Source organism: Pan paniscus, chromosome 6, assembly GCF_029289425.2.
Source record: "Pan paniscus chromosome 6, NHGRI_mPanPan1-v2.0_pri, whole genome shotgun sequence".
Lineage (NCBI taxonomy): Eukaryota > Metazoa > Chordata > Mammalia > Primates > Hominidae > Pan > Pan paniscus.
Genome location: NC_073255.2, coordinates 112,673,041 through 112,685,586, shown reverse-complemented (window position 1 = coordinate 112,685,586; position 12,546 = coordinate 112,673,041). Strand labels below are relative to the sequence as shown.

Sequence of the window (12,546 nt, the reverse complement as noted above, 5' to 3'; positions counted from 1 at the left end):
TCTCACCCTCTTGCCTTCTGTCATGTGATGACTCAGCTGGAAAGCCCTCACCAGATGCTAGCAATTTTGATAATGGACTTCACAGCTTCTGGAACTGTGAGCCAATGCATTTCTGTTCATGATAAAGTACCCAGTCTCAGCTATTCTGTTATGAGCATAAGGGACAATGGGAAACCATCAAGGGAAACAATATAAATATAAAGGGGGCCAAAAATACCAATTTTCACAAAATTTTTTTTCTCACAAAGACAGAAAAAGAAGAGAGAAGAGAGCAGAGAGATTATCTGAAGAAGTAATAGCTAAAAGTGTCCCAAATATGAGGAAAGACATGGATATATACATCCAAGAAGCTCAAAAATCTCTAAAAAAAATAAATCCAAAGAGACACATTATAATAAAACTGTCAAAAGTCAGGACACATTATAATCAAATTTGAAAAGTCAAAGACAAGAGAGGATTCTTGAAGATGGTGAAGTAGTAAGCTCCAGGAATCTGTCTCCGGGTCCAGACAAAAGTTGACTGCCATAATCTGTCTGTTGTTAACTATTTTGGAACTCTGGATTCTATTAAAGGTTTGCAACTTCTAGAGGAAGGGTGGATGGTAAATTACATTAATTTCAATCACATTCAGCTCTTAGCACAACAGCAATTAGCATCCTCTACACATAGCCCTGTAGCAGGCAGTTGTGCATGTTTCCCTGGAGCAACTTGCATACAGTTTATAGGAGGCAAGGTTGGCAAAAATAACTCTGTCCCCCAAATATCAGTGATCTGTGTTCTGATTATTGATGGATGCTTCTGAGCTTAGAGGTGCAAAGAGTTAGGCAGCCATTGCTGTTACACCTTCCCTAATTGTTGCCAGCCCTTCCTCTCCAACTGAAGTGACTTCCAGGGGATATTAAGGGCCAGTGACATTTTTCTTTTTTCATCAAAGTTTTCTCATTTTCCCCTTTTGGAAGCCAGACTTTAAAAACTAGGACACGTAGAAACAACTGAACATATGGGGAAAATTAAAAGGTGATCATATATGCCCATGGAAAGACACAGGATCAGAAAAGTTGTGAGAAGACCTTAAGTTTATACCTTAGGCTGATCCTTGGCACAGAGACAGCCTATTACAATTAAAAAGAAAACCACAACAAGCAAATACAATTAAAAAAAAAAACCCAGCAAAACCTGGCTAAGGGGGAGAATCTGATTTCTAGATTTACAACAATATTAGATTCAAATGTCTAGTTTTTGACAAAAACAAACAAACACATGACATACGAATAAACAGGAAGGTATGACTCATACAAAGGAAAAAAAATGACTGAGAAATTAAACAAAAGTTGGGGGAGTTCATTACCACTAGACCTTTCCTACAGGTAATGCTTAAAAGTGTCCTGCAGGGTAAAATTAGCTGGGTGTGATGATGTTTGTCTGTAGTCCCCACTACTTGGGAGGCTGAGGCGAGAAGATTGCTTGAACCCAGGAGGTTGTGGCTGCAGTAAATCATGATTATATCTCTGTACTCCAGCCTGGGTGAAAGAGCAAGACCTTATGTGTCTGTACTCCAGCCTGGGTGACAGAGCAAGACACACACACACACACACACACACACACACACATATAAATATATATTATGTATAAGAGACAAAGAAGGATATATATAAATCCTATATATAATATATGGATCATATATATATCCTATATATAATATATGGATCATATATATATCCTATATATAATATATGGATCATATATATATCCTATATATAATATATGGATCATATATATATCCTATATATATTCTTTGGATTTATAGATCCTTCTTTGTCTCTTATAACCTTTTTTAATTTTTTACTTAAAGTCTATTTTTTCTGATATTAGAATATAATTACAATTGAAAACAGGTTCTTAAAGAGATGTTTGTACACTCATGTTCATAGCAGCATTATTCACAATAGCTAAAACATGGAAACAACTCAAGAGTCCATTGCCAGATGAATAAATAAGCAAAATGTATATATACACACACCAGAATACTATGTACTCTTCAAAGAGAAGGAATTGCTGACACATGCTACAACATGGATGAATCTTGAAGACATTATTCTAAGTGAAATAAACCAATCACAAAAAGACAAATACTGTATGAGTCCACTTATATGAGTTACTTAAAGTAGTCAATATTATATAGATAGAAAGTATAATGGTTGTTGTCAGGGATTTAAGGGAGAGGGGAATGTGGAGTTATTGTTTAATAGTATGAATATTAGTTTTACAAGATGAAAAGAGTTACAGAGATGAATGGTGGTGACGGTTGCACAGCATTATGAATATATTTAATACCAGTGAACTGTACACTTCAAATGATTAAGATGTTATGTGTATTTTACCACACACACACACACACACACACACACACACACAAAAGTCAAAGACAAGGAAATAATCCTGAAAGGAGCAGGAAAAAAGTGACTTATCACATACAAGGGGTCTTTAATAAGACAATCAGTAGATTTCTTAGCAGAACTCTCGCAGGCTAGAGTGTGGTAGGGTAGTATTTTTAAAGTCCTGAAAGAAAAAAAATTGTCAGTCAAGAATTTTATATCTTGCAAAAATGAGGGAGAAATTAGGATATATTCAGACAATCAAAAGGTACTGGAGCTCATTATCACTAGACCTACCATACAAGAAATGCTAAAGAGGGTACTTCAAGTGGAAATTTAAAGGACACTAGATGGTAATTTAAAGCCATATATAAATATAAAGTTTTCTGGTAAAGGTAGATACATGGACAAAGATAAAAAACAGTATTATTGTAATTTTGTATTGTAATCCACTTTTATTCTATAAGATTTAAAAGATAAGTGCACATACCTATGACCCTCTGATCTTCAACAAAGCTGACAGAAACAAACAAGGGGGAAAACACTCCTTACTCAATAAATGGTGTTGGGATAACTGGCTAGCCATATGCAGCAGATTGATGCTGGACACCTTCCTTACAACATATACAAAAATTTAACTCAAGATGGATTAAATATTTAAATGTAAAACCCAAAACTATAAGAACCCTGGAAAACAACCTAGGCAGTACCATTCTGGACATAGGAATGGGCAAAGATTTCATGACAAAGATACCAAAAGCAATTGCAACAAAAGCAAAAATTGACAAGTGGGATCTAACTAAACTTAAGAGCTTCTGCACAGCAAAATAAACTATCAACAGAATAAACAGACAACGTACAGAGTGGGAGAAAAATTTGCAAACTATGCATCTGAAAAAGGTCTAATGTCAAGCATCTATAAGGAACTTAAATTTACAAGAGAAAAACAACCCCATTAAAAAGTGGGCAAAGGACATGAACACTTTTCAAAAGTAGACATACATGCAGCCAACAAGCAAATGAAAAAAGCTCAGTATCACTGATCATTAGAGAAATGCAAACGAAAACTCCAATGAGATACCATCTCACATCAGTCAGAATGGCTATTATTAAAGAGTCGAAAAGTAACTGATGATGCTGATGAGGCTGGAGAGAAAGGGAACACTTATCCACTGTTGGTGTGAATGTAAATTAATTCAACCATTGTGGAAAGCAGTAAGGTGATTCCTCAGAGAGCTAAAGGCAGAACTACTATTCGACCCAGTGACCCAGATGAATATAAATCATTCTACCATAAAGGCACATGCACATGAATGGTCATTGTAGCTCTACTCACAATAGCAAAGGCATGGAATTAACCTATATGCCCATCAATGGTAGACTGAATAAAGAAAATGTGGTATGTATACACCATGGAATACTATGCAGCCATGGAAAAGAACAAGATCGTGTCTTTTGAGAGAATATGGATGGAGCTGGAGGCTATTATCCTTAGCAAACTAATACATCAACAGAAAACGAAATACCATGTGTTCTCACTTATGCATGGCGGCTAAATGATGAGAACATATGGACACAGAGGGGAACAACACACACTGGGGCTTATTATGGGGTGGAGGGTGGGAGGAGGGAGACAATCAGGAAAAATAACTAATGGGTACTAGACTTAATACCTGTGTGATGAAATAAGCTGTACAATAAATCCCCATAATACAAGTTTACCTATGTAACAAACCTTCACATGTACCCTGAACTTAAAATAAAAGTTAAAAAAAAGAGAAGTGCATAAAACATAATTATAAATCTATTTTAATGGGTATACAAAATACAAAGATAAAATTTTTGATAGTAATAACATAAGTAGAGGGGACAGAGCTATAAATAACACAGTTTTTTTAATTAAAATAAATTTGGTATCAATTTAAGATAGATTTTCATAATTTAGGATGTTATATGTAATCCTCACGGTAATTACAAAGAAAATATTCATAGAGTACACAGAAAAAGAAATGAGAATGAAGTTGAAACATGTCATTACAAATCAATTAAATATAAAGGAAGGCAGTAAGAGAGGAAATGAGTTATGAAAATGTATAAAACATACAGAAAACAAATAACAAAATGATAAAAGTAGGTGCCTGTCAGTAATCACTTTAAATGTAAATAGATTAAATTCTTCAATCAAAAGATAGTGGCAGAACGGATTTTAAAAAACAGGATCAAATTCTGTGCTGTTTATAAGAGACTCATTTTAGACCTAAAGACATGGATAGGCTAAAATTGAAAGGATGGAAAAGATATTATAGTCACCAAAAAGGAGTAGAGGTGGTTATATTAATATTAGGTAAAATAGACTTTAAGTGAGAAACTCTTCAGACAAAAATGGTCATTTCATAATGATAAAAGTTTCAATACAGTAAGAAGATGTAACAATAAAATAAACATATATTCACCCAACATCAGTGTTCCAAAATATATGAAGCAAGCATTGACTGAACTGAAGGGAAAAATAGCTCTTGAATAGTAGGAGACTTTAATATCTCACTTTCAATAGTAGATAGAACAACCAGATAGAAGATCTATAAGGAAATACAAGAATTGAACAACCCTATAGTCTAATGGGACCAACAACAGCACAAAATAATTTTGCCAAGTACACATGGAGCATTCTAAAGGATAAATCATATGTTAGGCCAAAAACCAAATCTTTATACACTTTCTAAAATTTATTGATTTATTTTTAATAGTTAAGAGGTTTTATTCTAATACCAATAATTACAATGCTTGTTTGTCTAAATGAAAACTGAAAACAAGTATACAAAACAGTTGATTCCTAATTGTGTACTGAAAACAGTAAGAGGTTCCACAACACCAGATAGACCAGTTCTGAGATTTTCCCCAAGACAAATTTCACAGCTCCAGCTTCTTTAGTGTTTATCAAAATACAAAATAAAAAAATCGAGGTCATCTTTTTTTCTTTTTCTTTTTCTTTTTTTTTTGAGATAGAGTCTCAGTCACTCACTCTGTCACCCAGGCTGGAGTGCAGTGGCACGATCTCGGCTCACTGCAACCTCCGCCTCCTGGGTTCAAGAGATTTTCATGCCTCAGCCTCCTGAGAGCTGGGATTACAGGGACCCGCCACCACTCCTGGCTAATTTTCGTATTTTTGTAATTTTGTATTGTATTTTGCCATGTTGGTCAGGCTGGTCTTGAACTCCTGACCTCAGGTGATCCACCCACCTTGGCCTCCCAAAGTGCTGGGATTACAGGCGTGAGCCCCAACACCCGGTCAAGGCTATCTTTTTTTTTTTGAGACAGTCTCGCTCTGTCGCCCAGTCTGGAGTGTAGTGGTGTGATCTCACCTCACTGCAACCTCCACCTCCCAGGTTCAAGCAATCCTCTGCCTCAGCCCCCGAGGAGCTGGGATTACAGGCACCTGACACCATGCCCAGCTAATTTTTTTGTATTTTTTAGTAGAGACAGGGTTTCACCATGTTGGCCAGGCTGGTCTTGAACTCCTGACCTTGTGATCTGCCCGCCTCAGCCTCCTAAAGTGTTGGGATTACAGGCATGAGCCACTGCGCCCAGCGCAAGGCCGTCTTTTTTTATGGCAACTTGGATGCTTGCAGTCTGAGTGAGAGACAGGTAAGACATATATGGAGATGGGGTGCTCCTGAGGGGCTGTGGGTGTAGGTGCACAGTCCACTTGCCTTGCTCTCATTAACACAGATGAGGCCCCAGATATCCTACCAATGTGCCTCAATGAGCACAAGAGCTGAAGACCATGGGCCTGCTCTGGCCACATGCTGACCAAGGGATAGTAGGGCCCTATGTCCTCTGAGGAGGCTGCAGGCAGGCAGGTGGGTAGGGAGGTGGCCTGGGGGAGAATGAGACAGCCATGGGCTCTAAGACTAGCCCTCAAGAACCATGGGAGCACAGGGACAAGCACAAGGCTATGAGATGCAGGGTGATCTAAGGACAAGTGTGTCACAGACATCTCTATTGTGACCATGCAGAATTGATGGCAGTCTTGCTGTGCCACCACCTGGTGTTCCTGAATGGAATAGCCAAGCCGGTGACTAGCATCCAGGCCATAACTGCAAACCCATGCTAAGCAAAGTCTCTCTTTTGTGTGTTCAAGTGTTCTTGACGTTGATTCTAAACTATTTTTAAAAATGCACCGCGTTTGGGTTAAAAACCAACCACCAAAATGGGTATCAACACAGCTCTGAAGTTAGAGGCATCCCCAGCTCTCCCAAATTGGTGACTGTCAGAGGCCAGGTACCCATGAGCCTATGTCCCCTCTCAGCACTGAAGAATGAGTTGATTTTTCTTTTTACGGTAAAACAAACAAACAAAAAACCTGAGTAATATTGCATAGGAGTAGCAGAAACTGCCTCACTGGAAACAAAAACTATTTACATTAAATAAAAAGTCTGGCCACAGGCTATGTCTGCCACATTTACAGCACAGTATGATGCACATGGTGACCAAACCAGGGAGGCAGGTTCTGGCACTCACACCACAGAGCTGCACATTTGCCACATGAGGATAAAGTGAAGGGGAAGAGGAGCAATGAGAGCGAGAGGGTGTTGCATTCACTTCTGGTTCCAGAGTTGATTGGACAGCCAGTCCAGTCCTTCACAGAGCCTGTCTCCACTAATGGCATAGGTGGCCTAAATGCACCAGTTCCTGTGGCACAGGTAGTGCAGCCCCAGCTTGTCTGTGATCTTGGCTGCATTCCTGGCATTGGGGAGGCCCTGCTTGTTGGCAAACACCAGGAGGACTGTACCCAGAGCTCATCCTCAGCCAGCATCCTAAAGAGCTCCTCCCAGGCCTCCTTTCCACACTTTCTATCATTGCTGTCCACTACGAAGATCAGTCCTTGTGTATTCTGGAAGTAGTGGTGCCACAGAGGCCAGATGTTTTCTTGGCTGCCCATGTTCCACATGGTTAAGCTGATGTTCCTGTACTCCATGGTTTCCACATTGAAGCCTATGGTAGGGATGGTGGTCATGATGTCACTCAGCTTCAGCTTATATAGGATTGTTGTTTTCCCTGCAGCACTGAGGACCACGATGAGGATGTGCATTTCTTTTTTGCCAAAAATGCTTTTGAAGAGGTTGACAAAGATGCTCCCCATGCTTGTGGACAGGTGGAAGGATGCTGGCCAGGGACATTTCGGTGACTGCTGCTCTGACTTACGTGTTGATTTTGCTCCCTAATACATTTTAAACATGAAAATCATGCAAAGTACCTTTTTCTATCACAATGGAATGAAGCAAGAGATCAATAGCAGAGGGAAAACTGGAAAATTCACGAGTATGTGGAAATTATAAAACACTCTAAAATAACCAATGCGTCAAAAAATTAATAGCCAGGGAAATAAGAAAATATTTTGTGACAAGTGAAAGTGAAAACATAGCACACCATAATTTATAGAATGCAGTGAAAGCAGCGCTGAGAGAAATATATAGTTATAAATGTTTACATTAAAAATATCTCAAATCAACAATCTAGCTTTACACCCTAAGAAACTAGGAAAAATTTTCAAATTAAATCCAAAGCTAGCAGAAAGAAGAAAATAATAGAGTAGAAATAGATAAAATAGAAAATAAGAAACAAAATTAATAAAACCAAGAGCTGGTTCTTTAAAAATATAAACAAAATTAAGAAACCTTTAGCTAGACTGACTACGAAAAAACACGAGAAGACTAAAATTAGAAATGCGAGAGGGAATATTGCTACTGAATTTACAGAATCAAAAAGAATTATAAAAATGTACTGTGAACAAAAGTACTATGAATTTGTGTGCCAACACATTGGATAACCTCCCCACTCCATATTCTTAGCACAATAGATTATAATTTATTTCGCCAAATATAAATAATGTCTTTTATGTTCTTTCTATATATACGCTGTTCTTTTTCTTTGATCACCCTTTCGTTGCCTTCCTCATTCACAGAAGACCAACTAATTCTTCATATTTCAGCTAATATGGTGTTTTTCCCTGACAAATCCAAGTAGAATGAGTAATGAGGGAGAGAATGAAGATATACCATGGAGAAAAGGGCCTGTAACTGAAGAAGGAAAGGCAAGGGTGTATGTAAATTTGAGCATGAATGGAGGTTGCCCATGAAGTCTTAGAAAAGTTAATTAGTTTTAACAGGGGAGAAAGATAGAAAAAGAAAATGGATGGAAATATAGAAATGGACGGATGAGGAACTTTTTCTTTGATACTTCGATTTTTTCAACATTGTCAATTTTTAAAAATTAGGCATGTGTTGGCATGGTGGGACATGCCTGTAGTCCCAGCTACTTGGGAGGCTGAGGTGGGAGGATTGCTTGAGTCCAGAAGGTCAAGGCTGCACTGAGCCCTGATGGTGCCACTGCTCTCCAGCCTGGGTGACAGAGAGAGATCTTGTCTCAAAAAATAAAAAATAAAAAAATCAGGCATGTGGAATGGCACTTCTTTCAGATATATGTGCCCAAATGTCTAGGAACAACTGAGTCTCACAAAGTCCGGAGTTGCTTGTGGGTCTCTACCTCCACAACTTTCACCATACCCTTGATAATAAGATATAAGAAAATGAGCAGTAAAACAATACCTTCATGTTAGTAATTCAGGGACGATGAAAAGGAAGAAATAAAATCTGGACTTTCGACATCTTCTTGACATTTAGGACAGACGTACTAGTAGAATTTTTCCTCTTTAGAGGGATGAAACAAAAACTTAGTCATGCTGAGTGAGTTCAAGTTTCTTGAATTGGGGGAGAAAAGCAAAAACAATGAAGCTGATACATCATCCCCTTGAATTTCTTTTATTAAAGTTTAGAGAATGCCTGTGACTAATTTCTTGGTCTTCACAGACTTAGCGTTGTCTACAGATCAAGCAGCAGAAATGAGGAAAGAGGTACAGGTGGTAAGTCTTGGAAGACAATGAGAAGGTAAATATTGTAGCTTCAAAGGAACTGCCTGTGTTCACAGTGGTGATAAAGCTCAAGGATGACTTCTCCCTACCCTGAGTTAAATGAAGTGTGAGAGGAGAAAAAAAAAGTCTCTACTTGGTAGAACAGTGGATGAAGCTAGAGAGAACTAGGTTTTAGTTAAGGCAGAGAAGTGAAGTGTACCTTTTAGAAAAATATTGATTCATTTTCAAATATTTATTAACATCTATTCTATTTGAGACCCTGATCTAGATAAATGGGTGATATATTTCTTCTCCTCTACAAACTTGCTACTGGAAAATGCATCACAATGAAAGTAAGTCTCAGACAAAATCCCAACAAACTTAAAAACATTTATTAACAAGCAGACACAAAAACAGTCATGTAACCTATTTGTGTAAGCTGGAGAGAAGTCCATATTCTTTGTTCTCAGGGTCTCTGATATGCAGATGCAATGATATCTGACAGTAGGAACTAGTTGGATCTGGAAATAATTGCCTATGGGGAGTAGAAAAGCAGGATTTCTCAAACTATTTGTTGTAATGATCAGGATTTTTAAAATTTCTACCCAATCATAGACCAATACTTTTGTAAAACACAATAGAAATAAAGTACTAGAAGTTTTTGACCTCTAGTAATGGTAAGATGGCTATAGTGGACTAGTCTTCCTGATTACAACAAGTATAAACTTCGGACTAAATGTAAAAAGCAATTTTTGAATGCATTAGTGAGTGACCATTGAAAGAAGGGAGGCATACTAAGTGAAAACCACATTTGTTCTACTACTCTGCTGACCATAACTCCTAGTCTGTCTTGCACATGGGCAATGGAGCTTAAGCAGAAAGTTGCAGTTTTATTGAGCTGATGAGTTAAAAGTCAGGATTTGGGGGTGACAGAAAAGCTGGAAATTGAATGGGATAGCTCAGAGAAGAACAGGGGACCTCCAAATTTGCATACAGTTTCAAATCCTTGGATGAAACCTGAAATTTGTATGGTCATAACAACACTTCCGGAGTGATACTTCCAATAGAAATAAAGAAATGGAAGCCTGAAAGAGCTGGTCAGAGATTTTGGAAATTTCCCAGTGCTGGAGAGACAGAGTTTGGAATTGTTCTATCACATTAGAAGGATTTGGAAAACACCTTGATTTTTCCATTGAAACCGCAAACAGTCACCCTTAGGAATAAGGACCACATTCTAAAACTAAGGTTTATACATTAGCACTAAGGGAAAAATGGAAACAGACCCTCCCTAACAAAGTCTAAAATCAAACTTCAACAGAATTAAGATGATCAGTCTTAATATAACTGCACGCGAGAATAGAACCCAGAACTTTTCAGAGGAAGATAAAATCTAGAATATCTATAGCATGTTCTATAATGTATACTTTAGAATTTAAAATTTACTAGTCTTTGGACACATAGTGAGAAGAAAAAATAATAGTCAATAGAAACAGACCTACAGAGGACCCAGATATTGAAACTAACAGAAGATTTTAAAGTAGGAATGTTACAGTTGTTTTAACAAATTTGCAGAGAAGGTGGATATAATAGACGAGGATACAGGATATCTTTGGAAATATATAAAATTCAAAAAGAATCAAGTGGAAATTAAAAATATAGTATCTGAAATAAAAACATAACTGAATAAAATCAACCTTTTAAAAAATTCAAAGAAAAAAATCCATTTCCATAAAGATAGGTCAATAGAATTTTTCAAAGTGAAACAAAAAAGAAAAAAAAGAGAAAATTAAAGATCCTCAGTGACCCGTAGTACCATATTACATAATAAACACATATAGTTTAAGTCCCAGAAAGAAAAAAGACAGAAAATAGAAACAAAAAGTTTCAAAGAGTAACTAACGTAACGTTTTTCCAATTAGTTTAAAACATCAACTCACAGATGCAAAAAGCTGACTAAGCATTAAACAGAATGAATGCAGAGAATGCTATACCTGGACACACCAAGAGTTAGAAAGTTTAAAGGCAGCCAAAGAAAAAGAGATACATTACATACACATTACAGTGATAGGAAATGGTTGGTTGGCTTCTCAAAAAAATGGAGACAAGAAGATAATGGAATGACATCTTTAAAGAGCTAAAATAAATTTCAACATTTTGATATTTCTGATAATATTCTCTGTTATGAGGTCTATTTTGCCTGAAATTGCCATAACTACTCTAGATTTCTGATGTTTATTCTTTGCATGTTCTATCTTATGCCAACCTTTGGCTTTTAAATTACTTGGGTGTTCATAAGTAAAGCAAATTTAATATAGCACATACCATGTAATAATGGTAAGTGAGCAAATTCACCAAGAAGACATAAGAATATTAAATGTATATGCAATGAATATCAAAGTTTCAAAACATAAGAAGTAAAGAAATGACAACATTGAAAGGCAGAATACAGAAATCTATAATTTTGTTAGAAGTTTTAATACTCTCATTAACTGACTGAACAAGTAAATAGACAATCAAAGAGGATATAGAAGACAAACAATACTGTCAAACTTATTAGCATTCTCCCAAACAACGGCAGAACATATACTCTTCTTCATATACACATAGAAAATTCACCATGTGCTGGGCCACAAAACTTGAAGTTTCAGTGGATTTCTAAAGAAAGAAATCACACAGAGCATGTCTTCTGATCATAACAGAATTAAATTGAAAATCAGTAACAGAAAGATACATGGATAATTCCTAAATATGTGGAAATCAATACTCTTCAAAATGATTCATGAGTCAAAAAGGAAATCATAGGGTAATATTTTCAACTAAATGAAAATTTAAATATAACATATTAAAAATTGGGAGGTTCGATTAAAGTAGCATTTCTAAATGATAGGTTTAATGTCAAGAAACTTATATTTCTTACCTTATGAAACCAGAAAAAGACAAGCAAATTAGTCATAATATGTAGACAAAAGTCAATAGTAGGCCAGACGCAGTGGCTCACACCTGTAATCCCAGCACTTTGGGAGGCTTAGGCAGGCAGGTCCCTTGAGGTCAGGAGTTGGAGACCAGCATGGCTAACATAGTGAAACCTCATCTCTACTAAAAACACAAAAATTAGTCAGGTGTGGTTGTGGGCGCCTGTAATCCCAGCTACTCAGGAGGCTGAGGCAGGTAAGTCACTTGAACCAGGGAGACAGAGGTTGTAGCGAGCCAAGATTGCGCCACTGCACTCCAGCCTGGGTGACAGAGGGATACTCTGTCTCA

General features: G+C 37.1%; 1 pseudogene; it reads right to left on the bottom strand.

The window, feature by feature from the left end:
* Positions 1 to 6,745: 6,745 nt before the first annotated feature.
* Positions 6,746 to 9,526, bottom strand: LOC117981204 (ADP-ribosylation factor 1-like; annotated as a pseudogene).
* Positions 9,527 to 12,546: the final 3,020 nt, after the last annotated feature.